General features: G+C 35.7%; 1 long non-coding RNA gene across 1 annotated transcript; it reads left to right on the top strand.

Annotated features, from left to right (window-relative positions):
- Window positions 1-3,934: 3,934 nt before the first annotated feature.
- LOC141520092 (uncharacterized) lies at window positions 3,935-14,284 on the top strand. The gene is made up of 3 exons (XR_012477541.1): window positions 3,935-4,210; window positions 13,902-14,071; window positions 14,187-14,284. It is a non-coding gene; the product is annotated as an uncharacterized LOC141520092 (long non-coding RNA).
- The last annotated feature ends 1,432 nt before the right edge of the window (window positions 14,285-15,716 follow it).

The raw sequence follows: 15,716 nt of genomic DNA, 5'->3' as shown, positions 1-15,716 counted from the left end.
AGTTGTTTAATATTCTTATCCATGGCCTAGAGTAAGGCATAGAAGTATGTTTATTTATCACGATTACAGAGAATGAAAAGCAAGCAAGAGGGAGGATATCTAACAAGTTAAGATGACTGAATTGGAATTCAAAATAGATTTAATATGTTAGAATGACAAGCTGAAGCAAAGGTAAAGGTAGAGAGTAATTTCAAAAGTAGAGTGGATTGTCACAGAAATCAAAAGTCTTTTGTCTTTACTAGAGTTCTTCAAAAGGACAATTACAAAATGGGTTATTTTCCCATATATGGCTTGGTCTTGATGGCATCTGAGGTTTCTTTACAAGTATGGAATTCTGCAATGCTAGATAGGATCAATGCTCCATCTTGTTAATATCAACAATTTTATATTCATTTATAATAGCTTTCTGTTTGTACTTAGTGTAATTTTTAATTTTACCAAATTCTGAAACACTTGGAAAGACATCTGCTTTGCAGTTTATTGAGTTTTATTCATTGACCAATCGACAAGTATGTTTTATTCAAAAGCAACAGACGTAACCTAATACCATAAGCCAAGAGCTCACACAAGTCTCTATGCCCAAAAAATTGACATTCTATTACAATTAGAAATGTATACCCTCACAAAATGTTAATCTAATTTCTGAGAACCCTTCTTGAGTAACAGTTTTACATTCTAAAGATTATTTTTCTGATAATCAAATTCCCCATTACTTTGACTTCCAAAATATAATATCAATTTGACTCCATTTTTTCTATAGTTGGAATCAACTATGAAGTACAAATTTCTTTTTTAGAGTTAATTCAATGACTAGGCGTAAAAGAATTCATGATTTTGATGAAGGACAATTAGATGAGGATGGATGTAATTAGTCTATTAGAGAAAGATTAGGAAAAAATTTAAATACAGGAATAATTCAATTCAATAGATCCTTCATTTGAACTGTGGGAATTCTGAAAAGTTCTGGGTTCCTTTTAAATAGTATTTAGTGGAAGCTCATTACATGGACATATCTTGTCTTTGATATTTCTTTCTCCCCTTCCCCACTAATGTGACCTAGATTAAGTTTTCAAAGACAAGACTATGCCATTTGATTCTGACAGCAATATACAACAAATCTTATAAATTATATGGTCCCTAAAGTCCTATTTTTAAAGTGTTCTTTCAAGTGTCAGACTGAATTTTTCTCCAGAATCAAAGAAAATTAACAAATTCATTGTAAGGAACAAATTTGAATTCCAAAATTGTCTCATTAAAGAACTCCGAATTTTTTTTTTGCATTGCCATGGTATACAATACAACTCCTAGATTCCATTTGACCTTACTAAACATAGAAGCAACTCCTCTGGTCCTGGGAGGCATGGAAGCTATCAATGTTTGTAAATGAGTCAGATCTAAGTGTATGAAGTGGGAAGAAAATTGATCTTGGAGTTCAAAGACCTGGGTTTGAATCATTATGGTACTGCTTAATAGCTATTCTCATGAGTATTTTCCCTCTCTGGGTTTCAATTTCTTCATCTATAAAAGAAAACTGATACTAGGTCTTTAAAGTCCTTTTAAGATTAAAAAAAAATTGGATGATTAGCTGCACATTCAAGGACCATTATGAGGGGAGTCTTGATTTTGATGAATTACTGATACTATTTTTATTGAGAGTCTATTGGCCCATATAGAAGTCAATATGAATTTCAGTGACTCAGATCTTTGCTCTGAACAATGCCTGAAATGAATTATTTTATGATCCTGCCCAATGAAAAGAATATCCCAAATAAGTATTGAATTCAGATTTTTAAAATTATAAGCCCTTTTTAGAGTAGTGAAAAGCACAGCAATTTAAGAAAAAGTAGAACAGTTAGTTACTTGTCTATACCACTGACTTGTTGGATGATGTCAATGAGCTTTTCTAGGACTCTGTTTTCTCATGTATAAGTGAACAGATTGGATTTAGTGATCATCTCTTATTCAATGATTATATGACCATTCCTCATTTCTAATTCAATGATTATATGACCATTCTTCATTTCTAATTACTTCTACCTTTATGTTATGGGAAAGGAAGAAAGAAAAAAGAATGTGAGATGGCAAGTGGTAAGATGAGGAAATGTGATGAGGAAATTAAGAGTTGAAACCACTACAAGATAGTATCTGGATAAGAGTAATGTTAGCAAAAGAGAGGAAGAAAAATAAGGAAAAGGAGGAAACCATGTTTTGTTGTACCATGCGATGTAGTGAGGATGGTAGAATTGGCAAGAATCATTTTCCCCAGCTTTTTCTTTGTCTTTATCTGTAGTAGAAAAGGCTGAGAAGTTTGTCACCATATTTAGAAAATCAAAAGTCTTGTCTCTTACTTGAGGCACTGAGTGTGGAGTCAGGAGAGAAAAGTCTAAATCAGGAATGTATCCAGACAAGTATTTGCAAAACATTGTTTTAAAAAGAAAAGAATTCTAAAGTTTCCAATTACTGTTACTCCAGGGGGGAAGTGAATCCTTGGTTCTTAGAGGATGTCTCAAAAGAAGAAGAAAAATAAACTTTATATAAAAGGTATGGAAAGAAAGGGAATTAGAGATGCTCTTTGGGTGTGATGGATAATGAGAGGTTAGGAATTATAATCTTTGATATTTACCATGTCCCATGATGCTGAAGGACACATATTATCCATAAAGAAACTAAAAAAACTACTGAGTTCAGAATTGAAAAATTTATTAAGAGTTTGAGATTTGGGTATTGGGAGGTAAAGTTCTGGATTGAGAGCAAAATTAAACAGATCTAAAAGTTTTACAGAATAAAGGTTTTGCATTGACTATTCTGGAATTCACAGCAAATAGCCTAAATATTTTTTCAGGTTTGCTGGGGGCAGACCTTAGCCAATATAGAAAGGGGGAAGAAGCAAAATTTATTTTGTTAGGATGCCTCTAAACTCCTTTCCCTGTAGTTTTGTCTTCCTACCTTCACACTCAGGAAAACTTCATTTATCATTTCATATCTGTATTCTACTTTCAAAATGCTATTTTAATTACTTCAAAGATTTATGATTTTATCTCCATCAAACAGTATTTTAACTACCATTAAGCCTTGGTGGAACACAGATCAAAAAACAGAAAGGGACCCTTTCAGTCTGAGACTGAAAAAGATTAAATGACTTGCTCGAGCCACATAGGGAGTAAGTAGTAGAATTTTGATTTTAACCCAGATTATTTTACTTGAAATCCAAACTCTTTCATACTACTCCACCAACTTCTCATAATTTCATCTGATCTGTGATCTCATTTGTTTAAATTCTCATTCCCAATATAAATGTCAGCCTTTTCTGGCTTTCAGTTGATGATCTGAGTTTCTGAGGTCTGAAAAATTCATCTTTCATCCAACCCTCTGGAAATGAACACTTCTCTGAACTTAACTGCCACTCTCTGAATGACATTGACTGACTCATACTCAAAAATCTCTCTAGTTTAATGATGCCTCTCCATTATATTCCCCATTGGTCTTCACAAACTCATGTCATGCTTAGATATCAGAATGGAGATTTATTTTGAGTATCAGAGGTAGTGTAATTTGATAGTTCAATAATTCTTACACACACGACTTTTCTTCATTGTTTTCCTTCTCTTCTACTTTGCAATCAGTATTCTATAGTCCTAGACTTCCTTTTTATCATGATCATATTCAGAGTATTGGGTTCAGTTCTTTGCACCAAAGAAAGCAACTAGAAGAGAGAGAGTGTGAGCTATGACTATCTTCCAATCTATAGAACAAGACTTATCTTGCATTTAATAAATTTCCACAAAGAGAGATTAAAAAGTGTTAACAGAAGAGGTAAAATCTTCCTAGCATCCAAGAACCCATTGCCTCTGAAAGGAGTGAGCTTCTCACCATTAGAAGCCAGCAAAAACTGGGTATGTTGGAGAAAGGATTCTTTTTCAGTTAGGAGTTGGACTTGATGGTCGCTGAGTTCCCTTCCAACTCTGAAATTCTATGATTCATTTTATGACTTTTTTGCTCCAACTTCTTGTTTTTCTTACTTCCTCCTTTTACCATCCCTGGACTTTCCCTCCCTTCCCTTCCTTGTCAACCCCCCCCACCCAGGAATTTTAGGTGAGATGCAGTAAGAAAGATCTTTTCCTAAGGAATCCAACAGAAAAGAAACTGATTTGGTTCTTGTAGAATGAATAAAGCAGAGGAAATGTGGACTGAGAGTTATCAAGAAAATGGGGTAACTTTCTGTAGTTTCTGTTTGATGACATTGATATTAATTAATCCCATAGGCAAAAGACATTCTTTACAAGAACTTGGATGCCAAACTTAAAAATAATGGGAACAACATATTTTTAAAAAACTTGTTATTAATGAAAATACCTAAAATCTAAACAGAATTTAAATTTTGAGTGTGTGTGTGTGTTTGTGTGTGTGTGTATGAGAGAGAGAGAGAGAGAGAGAGAGAGAGAGAGAATGAAATTTTGTAAATGAGGGAGATAAGACACTGAGAAGCCTGAATTTTAAAGTCTTGACATTGCCACTTGTGCTAAACCTATGAAATGGTAAATTTTAACATTTTACTAGCTCACTCTCCTCAACTAGAGAATGAGTTTATCAGACAAAGTTTCCATGAGTTTAGTGATTTTATAACTTCTTTAAGAGCCCCAAGTATTGGAAACATAGCTTCAAGACAGGATTGTGACTTAAATATATGTAGTCAAAAACTGTTGGTTTCTGAATGGAAGAGAAACTGGAGAAGGAAGACATGAAAAAAGAAAAGTGGAGAGAAGGCTAGGGAGGTGAATTTGGAGGATCTCCTGGCTCAGAGAGAGAATGAGGGAATGGTTAGGAATGACTATAACTCAAGGGCTACCTACCCCCATCCCTTCCCAAGGGCTGGTATTCTTCAAAAGATTCAGTTATAACTCCTGGGAGACTAGAGCTAATCCAAAAAGGTCACAGATCTAAGGACTCCAAAAATTTCTTACAAAGAGACCTAAATATGGAATATGCTAAGGAAAGTTTGTGAATCAGTATTACAAAGTGATAGAATTCTGAGATTTTCTGCCACCCCAGAGATAGGTTCAGAATCTCAGAGGGGATTAATTGGGATAATTTGAGTTAAGTGAATATATGGAGGTGTCCCAGGGAAAAACTATGGCACAAAATAGAAGATAAGCAATGATTCATTGGTGGAAGACAAGAGGTTATACAATCTAATCTTTGGTACTTGGGGTATATATGTACAGAAAAAGTGCAAGAACATTCTTGGAAGATTCATCAGGTCGTGTTTGAAATGAATTTGAATATATTCAAGGTAATTAAAAATAAAGAGAATAGAGAACTGAGTTTCCTTATATTTCTCCACAACAGATATTCCAAGAAGGGTCACTACAAATGTCCCCTCCCTCCTCTCTTGGGTTCATAATTCCCTTACTTATTCTGATGAGGAAAACTGGGATTGGTTGAGCTCTGGCACATCTGGTACAATCTGCACTTGCAGATTGACTCAGTAGAATCTTGAGCCTCAGTTCTGTCTCCCTCTTGCCCTTCCCTGGCTCTGTTTTCCAGGAAAAAAGATGAGCAACTGGTGGTGAAACAAACTGATGGGTGAGGAAAGCTTCTGAGTTCTCAGTTACCATTACTCTTGCCTTGATCATGAGTACAGAGTCCCCTAACATTAACCCTGTCAGTTATGTCACCTTTGAGGCAAAGATGAGTATAGAGGATGCATTTATTTTTCCTCAGCCTCTTCTTACTTTGTACAAGAAGCCCTGTGTCTCCTCCAATCAGAAAGTTGTCTCAGGAGAGGACAAATGGGTCAGGTGTCCATACTACACCTATGTCATGCTATGATGAATGTAGCTGTGAAGTTGGAGGTTGATTTGAGCCCATACAGAAAAGTGATAACAGTTAACAGGTTCTAAGAATAAAAGTACCATAGAATTACTACCATGGGAAAGGAAATGCTAACCTGCTAAGAAAATTACTTGTATGGATTCCCAAAGAGGAGAAATAGACCACTTTAACCTATGCTACCCCCCAAAAAGTAGTAGTTCTGGAAAAGCCCAAAGAGGAGAAAACAAAATGAGAGTATAGTTAGGATAAAGTCCAGTCATCAATACAAGACCTGCCATTGTGGATTACAGGTCTGACCTTTCAAAGAGATAGAACAATCAAGAGGAGGAGACTGGTCATCAACAGGGAACTTGCTGTCACATCCCATCCCAGGGTACTAAAAACACTTAAGAATCACCTCAAGGTGATTCTCACTCTTGAAAAGTCAAGCCATAGTGTCTCAGTCAAGTAGCCCAGTGGGTGGATTCACCCATTCCATAATAACACCCACCTCAATTCATAATCACCCCCAAAGACAAGTTAATCTAACACCCACTGCAGATGAAGCAACAAGACAGGGTCCAACAACCACAGTGACTGGAAGAGGACTAGGTAATAGGTACAGGATCAGAGCCCAAGGGCAGAATTATCATGAGCAACATCATCTGACTGAAAGGAATGAGTAGAGCCATGAGTACTAGGGGACCCAGAATGTAACAAAGAGGAAAAAGAGCCTGCATTTTTGAGAAAGGAAGAACATTAGGTCAGTAGATAGCTGAATGACCTTAAACAAATCAATTTATCTCTGAATCTCTTGCCCCACCAATAAAACTGAAAGATTTTTACCTAAGCTCCCTTTCAGTGGCTCTAGAAGGATATCATTCTGGTCATTTGGACACCTAGTCACATGGCCAATCACACACAACCACACTCAACCAACACACCTATTATAGGAAGGGGATAGAGATACTAAGCAGAGAGTGAAGCACACTGCCTTCCCTTGCCTAATCCCCTCTTCCCTTCCTTCTGAGACTGAAGAAGATATCTGAATCTGGAATGTACTGGGAAAGGGGTTGGAAACCAATATTTCAAAAAGGTAGAATTCTGAGATTTACATCAACTGCCATCCTGAAGGATATTTCAATCCAAGTGACTCTTGGGACTTATTTAAAGTGTGAATAGATGGAACTATTCCATAGAAAAGTTTTAAACATAAAGATGAAGAAAGTAGGTAGAATCTTAGTTGATGAGTATGGAAAATAAGAAAAAATAATATTGGTTTTAGGGATTTTCTCAGCCAAAGACTGAAGGATGTTAGTGGAAAGTGGAGAATTTCAGGGATGTTTGAAAGCAAATACATTTATATACATAGGAGTCTAAAGGATATAGTATCTCCTTGTTGGTCCCAAATTTGTACCTTTTTATTTCCTAATCCTACTTCTTTCCTCAATACTGTAATATTTAACTTACAAGATTTCTTTTCATTTTAGCTTTAACTGAAACATATAGTATAGCTTGCTCCCTATTTCATCAAGTTTATCTTATTTTTTGCCTATCCCTCCCCAGCTGCTCATTCTTCATCTATTATTCCCTTTGCCTGCTCTTTGTTTTTCTTCCTCTACCCTCCCTGGACCTGTCCATATTTTTTTTTTCATTTTCATTGTCCTCAATTTCTTTTTACAAGGTCTTCATTAGGAGATACATTTCTCTAATTTGTTCTCTAAAGGGACAAATTTCAGGATTAACGAAATTTCCTAGTAACCAAATGCATTTTGGAGAAGGCTTGATCATTGTTATCCAAACCAACAGTGATAATCTCCACTACAACACTCCCCTACTTCTCCCTCAATCTTTGATAATCATCTTTCCCCACACAGTTCTATCTCTAAGACAGCATCTTGAGACATAGTACTCTCCAAGTACTCCATTTACTTCTTCTGCATCCCTTTGTAGATCTTTCATTAAATAGATGTAAGAGAATATGAATATACTGAAAAAACCTAGAGACAATATAAGTAAGATCTAGATATAAATAACTATATCACTCTTTGTGGTAAACATCAAAACACAAAGTACTGAGAAAGAACTCTTCATTCAGTAGGAATTTCTTGTCAGATGAGAAAGCAGTATAGCTAGTAGTTAGCTAATTAATACAGTATATGGCTTTTAAAACTTCCAAATCACTTGTATGATGTGTAGTATGAGGTAGGTGTTTCCATTATTCCCATTTAACAGATGAGGAAAGTGAGGCCAACAAAAATTAAGTGATTTGCCCAGGCTTACATATATATATATACATATATATATATATATATATATATATATATAGTAGGATTTGAACTTGGATCTTCTTGACTCCAAGGTGAATATTCAATCCACTACACCCCATAGCTGTTGCAGCAACATATATTTTTCTTTTTGCACCTTAATTACACCTCATCATTAATCATCAACTTCAAGGTGACTTCAAGTGGATAAGTGAACTAAATATAAAAGTAACATTGGTAAAAATAAACCAATGTATCAAGATACTCCTAATATGAAAATGCTCTCTAGTGATACATGTTGCAAGTTCATCTACAATCTTCATTCTTTAGAGTTGTCTGGGCCACTAAAGCATGCTGGTTTTGTGCTAATGGATACTTCTCTCAATTTCTCAGTACTCAGAGAAACTAAGACAGCTGGAAATGAGTTGCTGGGGGCAGCTAGGTGGCTCAATGGATAGAGCATAGGCACTGAAGTAAGGAACACTTGAATTCAAATCTGGCCTCAGACACTTATTATTTACCTGCTGTGTGACCTTGTGCAAGTCACTTAAACCCATTGCCTCAAATAATTAAAAAAAAATGAGTTGCCAATCTGTATCATTAGAAGACATTTTCATAACAGGAGTAGCTATAACCCAATTAAATTATAAATCCAAACCTATATTTGCATGTATATCTTCATGAACATACTCAACACAAATTTGAGCACATATGTGTGTGTCCATACACTTGTGTTCCCACACATATGAAACAAATACATAAACAAAACCACCTCAATATTAATCCCAAGACACACATATGCAATATATATATATATATATAGCATGCATATATTGTGTACATACATAAACATACAATATGTCACACACACACACAGTTTTCCAAAAGTTTAAGTGAAGTTTTAAGTCATTAAAGATGAACTAAGACTTTGGGAACTCTCTCTCTACATATGTACATTTACAAATGATACCTATTTATAGACATTTAAGACACATCTATATATTTGTATATATGCACACATGTAATAAGTATGCAAATGTATTTCTGTACAGAGAGATATAGTGAATAATATGACATATAGAGAAATTATACTGTGTGTTTTCCAAAAGAAAAAAGCAGAGAGAGAGCGAGAGCAAGAGCGAGAGCGAGAGCAAGAGAGATTGTATCTGATTTTTTTTTAGTGAACTTCCTGATGAGTAAATTCCCTCTTTCAATGAAAGTTGGTACATTTTCTGCAGCTTAGGAGGTTTAAAGAGTTATAAGAACCCTAAGAGGTTATTTGATTTGCCCAGGGCCACACAGCAGATGTGCATCAGAGGTTAGACTTGAAATATCATACATTATATGGCTATGTGTGTACCTATAACACATAAATGCATATTAAGATTGGGACCAGATTTGTGACTTCATTACTTCAAGGAAATTCCATTATAAGAAACTCCATCTCAGTGCAGGTAAGAAACTTAGTCTTAGAAAACTGTCTATATCACTGTGATTTGCACAAAAGCACAATCTATATGAGACATGGCACTTGAATCTAGTGACTTCTGACTTTGAGGTCAGCTTTCTGTCTCTATACCTTGCTGACATATATATTTTATATATAAAAAGAATTTTGTAGGCTAAAATAGGCATTACAAAAGCCAGGGAGGAAGAATTTCTTTCTGTATTTTTATTTTGCTAATGACAGAAAACAAAAGAAAGGTATAGGGATGGGTCAGAAAGATGTAAGAAAGTGTCATTGACTCCTCTTAGATTTTATTTTGCCTCAAGTTTTAAATCAAGGAAGAATCAACACTGTACAAAGGACACAATTTTAAATTTAACTTGTTTTATTAAGATTTTCTTCTTCATCTTAAGTCTAAACAATCTGTCTCCCTTGCTGGATCCTCATCTAGATCATATCTTCTAATTATAGATGTCCCTTACACTTTTCTTCTCTTTTCCCCCATGACTATTTCACCTGGTGATCTCATCAGCTGGCATATGATTCCCAAATCTATCTTTCCTGCTACAGTCTCTTCTGCTAACCTCCAAACTTACATCTACAGCTCCTTTTTAGGCATCTTAAACAAGATGTCCAGAAAGCACCTTGAACTCATTATTTTTGTCCCTAAACCTCCCCCCTCACCTTCCCTATTACTGTCAAGGGCAATATCATCCTTCCAATCTCTCAGACTCACAATCTAAAAGTCATCCTGGACTCCTCACTTTTCTCTCACTCCTCATATCCAAGCTGTTGCCATGTTCAGTTGATTTCAACTCTGAAAAATTCTCATATACATCTCCTTTCCTAATCTAGCAACACCATCACTCAGGTGGTACTCAACACCCCAACACCTGATATCTGGACTACATCAATAGCCTGTTACTGGGTCCACCTGCCTTAAGTCTCCTCACTCCTAAATACATTTTCAGTCCCTAAAAGAATTTTCCTAAAATCCAGGTCTAATCATGGCATCCCTCTACTAATAAAATCCAAGTGCTTCTTATTGTTTCCAATAGGCCTTCCAAGCTCTTCATAACCTAGCCCTTTCTATCTTCCTAGTATTCTTACACTTTTCTCCTAGACACATACTCTTTGCCAATAACGTTTGACCTCCTGAATGCTCTTTGAACAAGGCATTCCATCTCTTGGCTCTAGACATTTTCTCTGCCTGGCCCCCATGTCTGGAATAGTCTTCTCTACTATTAGTACTGATGACCAGCCTGATTCCTTTAAGTTCCATTTAAAACCCCACCTTTTACAGAAAGCCTTCCTTAATCCCTCTTAATTGAATTGCTTTCCTTCTTTAAATTATTAACTACTTATTCCATATATAGTATGTATTGAATTTATTCCAAATTTTCTTCTCCATTAGAGCATAAGCAAATTGAGGGCAGGGACTGTCTTTTGCCTCTTTTTGGATGTCTTCCCTGCCACACACACACACCCACAGTTTAGTACAGTGTCTGTCACATGATAGGCACTTAATGTTTATTGAGTCGAACAAAACAATAAATCAAACTTTAATTTACAGCATTTGTCCATTTTCAAAGTAGAAAATGCTCATCTGACAAAGCAATGAATAATTCCTCTTGATCTGACTGGGGTACTTCCCTCCTTGGTGGGGAGAGGTATGTTTTGTAGCCCTTCTTCAGAGATTTTTGGGGATTTTTCATTGAGTCCCCTAAAATTAGTTTTGAGGGCACAAGATCTTCATGGTGCACTAAATAGGAATTATAAGTAACATATCACCTCAGTTTTCAGGACCAATGAACTGAGTCAGTTATAGTCCCTTAGCAAAATATAAGCAGCTCATAGGTTCAGCTATGTGTCTTTATATTAAGGGAAGGCTTCCTACCACAATAGATGGCAATTAAGATACCAGCAAATGCTGCTGAAGAGTTGAAAGTCAGAAATTAATAAGAGAGAAGCAAGTCAGACATATACCTAGTAGATATACTCAACCCCAAATAATAGACAGCATGTGAGACCACACAACCGTTAGACTGGGGAATAAAATCCAAAAAAGAAAACATCCTCATCCTAAGGAGAGAATATTGTAATATCACCACAGAGCAGCAAATCTGATAGACTAGAGATGTGAGTTTCTTTGATAATGTGTGTATTCTGACCCTACAAGATCTCTTTGTATATCTCTTCTCCAGATATATTATGACTATGTGACATGTGACTTGGACCACTTCATTTGTGGTCATTTTGCATCAAGGAAATGTGTGTTTTCTGTGTATGAACACATATATTCCCACAGTGTGCCTTAAATATGGAGTATATTTTCTGTAAGACCCACCTATGAGAAGACAGTGACTCAGGGACTACAGTATCTTTGCACATAAATGCATATGTGCATATGCACAATGAACACACATGAATGCATTGTACATATGTTCACTGTGTAAGTACTTTGTGTACATATAAATATATAGATGACAAGGCATGAATACTTACCACTCAATATTTTAAGGATTAGTACTTTCATTAGTGTGAGCATAAATCCTTCCCAGGTGGAATGAGAAAGCATTTATTGATTGCTTACTTTGTGGCAAATATTGTTCTAAACCCTGAAGATATGAATAGAAAAGGAAGAAAGTCTCTGTTCTCAAAGAGCTCACATTCTAATTAAGAAAGATGATAAATAAAGAAGATTTCAGTTTTAAGTCAGATGAAAAAACTCAGTAGTACTTAAGAGTCAGGAAGCCAAGAGAGGAAAGGATGTTATAGTAAGGCAGATAGTTCCAAACCAATTATTCCTAGGAAGAGGACAATGAAACCACAGATTGAACTACCCAGGGTTACCATTGGGAGAGAGAGAAGTCGAGATGATGGAGTCAGTATCCATTGGGGACAGGATGGCAGGGAGAAATCTAGTCCCTTGTTAGAACAGAAGAGAAAGGATTCCCAAGACCTACACCTACACCTAATAAGAAAGAGAATGGAAACATTGGAGTAAAGGATCCAACTTGATAATTTGACTAGGGTTTATACTCTTTGTCCTGAATGTTTTGGCCATAGAAACTCATGCAACCAGTTTATGGAATGGTTGCAGGGAAGGTCAGCAATCTCCATGTACAGCTTCATAAATTGGTTGCATGAGTTTCTATGGCCAAAACATTTAGGACTAGGACTATAAACCCTAGTCAAATTGGCAAGTTTGATCTGAAAACAGAAGAAATTTGTAGAAAGGATTTTTAATCAAGTACAGTTTGAGTTAGATAATTGAGTTTCTTTGGACTCTGAGATTTTGCAATTCAGAAATATTATCCATCACCATTTTCATAAATTATACTCTTCTAGCTTATGAGGAGCTCCCAGATTTTGCAGACCATGTACATGTCCTTGAGAATCCTTGGTGTACACCAAGTTTTGGCCCAGTTATTGGAATAGTATTTGAATATTTTTTTATGTGAGTTCATAATGAATTTATGTATGTATATATATATATATATATATGTATGTGTGTGTGTGTGTGTATACAAATATATACATATAGATACATATCTATCTATCTATCTATCTATCTATCTATCTATATATGCACATGTCTATATAATGTCACTCAAGCACAAAGAATGTGAGCTTCTCCTCTCTCCTGAGTTCATCATCTCTGCTCCATCCCTCAGGTGCAGGGAATTAATCACCAATGAGAACAAGAGTCACATACCAAAGGGTTCACCTTACAAATTTATGTGCATACTCTTGAGTTCCCTGGGCATATCCCACTCTTTTAACATGCAGATGTCCTGAGGGTTTTTTGATCATGGTCAGTTTGGATAACTAGAGTTCCCTGGATATCCTACTACTTAGGTAGGGTATAGCCTCTTTTGATTACTCTTTTTTCTGCTGTGCTCTTTTTGGGTAGTCATCTGCTGAGTCTAGAGGATGAGGATCGCAGGGGTGCTATTAACTGAACCAATGAGAAGAGAAAGATTTCATTCCCTTGTTCTTTCATTTACTCCAACTCCAGTTCTGACAAATGGGTCCAGAGATATTTCTAATTTGTTTATCCTCTATAGGTTCTGGTGCCATAGGTTATCCCCACTGGAAAGGAAATTCAAATCATGGGAAATTTTGGAGCCAGGATTAAAGGTGGAGCAGTGCAGTTAGTCGATCCAATATGGAAACCCTAAGAAGCCAAAGTGCCTAAAACTTGAGCAGGAGGGGAGTTTAGACTTAATGCAACTGTGGTCTCCCAGAACCAAGCAATGCTATGTGCATAATCCCTTCTCTCCAGAAACTGAAGTGACGGGGAAGAATGGAATACTATATATTATATGTTGGGAGAGCTGAGTTTACATATTTGTGATTTGCTAATCTGTTAGGGGCTAAATGAAACTGGGATACAGAAGACCACTGCCTACAATTGGGAGAACTACTACTAGTAGGGACTCGACTCATTTGCAGAGAGCTGAGACTCATCTCAAATGCCCTTAATGGTCCTGGAAAAGTGGGAAGTGAAATGTAACCTGACCTCTGAGCAGTAAACTCCAGGGTAATCTGTGTTTATGTGATATATAGATTATATTTACATGTTTATATATTTAATATCTTACACTCAATACATTGAAATTTATTGGTTGTTTTTTTTTTAACAAAAATCATTTCAGGTTTGGAGACTAGAAAGAATACATCTGGAAGAAATGAGGTGACCATTTGTTGGTTATTTTCTAGAATCAGAAGTAGAAGTAAACAAAAGAGATCAGAAGCTGGGTCTTTATTTAATATTAAACAATTTTAATGTTACCAAGTTTCTAAGAATTATCTGTCTTTGAAAATCTTCTTTATTTCCCCATTCCTAGAGGACTGTAGACAGCTCTGTTAAATTGTGCTATGAGTGAGAAAAGTTAATTTCTGTTTCCTGTTTCATCTGACCCAGATGACCTAGGGCCAAGATACTTTAAAGTCTTTACCCATTAATTTTATGCATACAACTATTGACAATGAATGGTCAGAAGATGCCATTCTACCAATTATCACATACTGCATAACAAGTTATTAAGATTAAGTTTCATCTGTAAAATACTTTTCATATGGATAGCAAGAAAGACACATGGATGACAGGCTCTATCACTAGGTTTGAAGAGTGGGAATCTAAGTACTAATCCTGCCTCAGCTACTTAGTATATAATCACTCAGTTAAGTCATGGAATCTTTTCAAATCTCTTTCTTCTGTACAGTGAATCTCAAATGACCCTAATTACTTGGCATCATGTGACTTGGCCATGTCAATTAATGAATTTGATTCAATGAAGCTCAAGGTTCCTTCCAGTTCTAAATCTGGTATCTCATAGGCGATGATAGTTGTCAATATATGTTGTGAATCATCTCACTACCTAAAGATTAAATGTTGAAGCTAAGTAGCCTGCTCTGCACTAAGAAGCTGGTCCTCCATTCCAGCTAAGACTCTTGTAGAAGCAAAAGTTTCAATGGAATTCAAGTCACCTCAAGACCTTAACCTCTGCATCACCCATTAGACTAAAAAGTCTTTTTGTCAAGTCAAAAGTGCTCAGGGTTTGGGGAGCAAATTTATAATGCTCAAACAAGAATTATACTGATAAAATCCATTTTATTCAAATATATGTTAAAAGAACTCATGGTACCGGTTTTTTTGCACAGAGCATTCCTTATGAGACACCACTCATGAGATCTAAAATTTTTATATTAGTTTGCTGGAGAAGTATATTTTTAGAATGAAAGGCATTTGATCTCATGTTTCCATCAGACTTGGAGTTTGACAAATTATCTTTCTCATTTTAAGTTATTTCTCTCACATAGAACTGATTTTGGCAATCTAGAATCAATGCTGGCTAAAAATGAAAAATTTCCACTTGAAAATTTTCTTTTCCTAGACATGTCACAAACTGAATCTCTGTTGTTATATTATCCTGTGTGTGTTAAAACACAGTTGAGTAGTTCATAGATTATAACAGATATTTTAGATTAGTATCCTATGACCTGGTTTTCTCTGAGACAAAATATTTTGTGTAATCTTAGGTAAGTAAATTAATAACCCTAAGAAATGAATTAACCAAGATTCAGGATAAATAATCTAGTTGAGTCAGGTGACATCTAAGGTCCCTTCAAACTCTAAATCTTTTTACCTTGGGAACTCAAGTCAGCTCATGATTCTGAGTACT

This window comes from Macrotis lagotis, chromosome 4 (genome assembly GCF_037893015.1).
Source record: "Macrotis lagotis isolate mMagLag1 chromosome 4, bilby.v1.9.chrom.fasta, whole genome shotgun sequence".
NCBI lineage: Eukaryota > Metazoa > Chordata > Mammalia > Peramelemorphia > Peramelidae > Macrotis > Macrotis lagotis.
The sequence above is the reverse complement of the archived record's forward strand: the minus strand, read 5'-3'. Positions and strand labels throughout refer to the sequence as shown.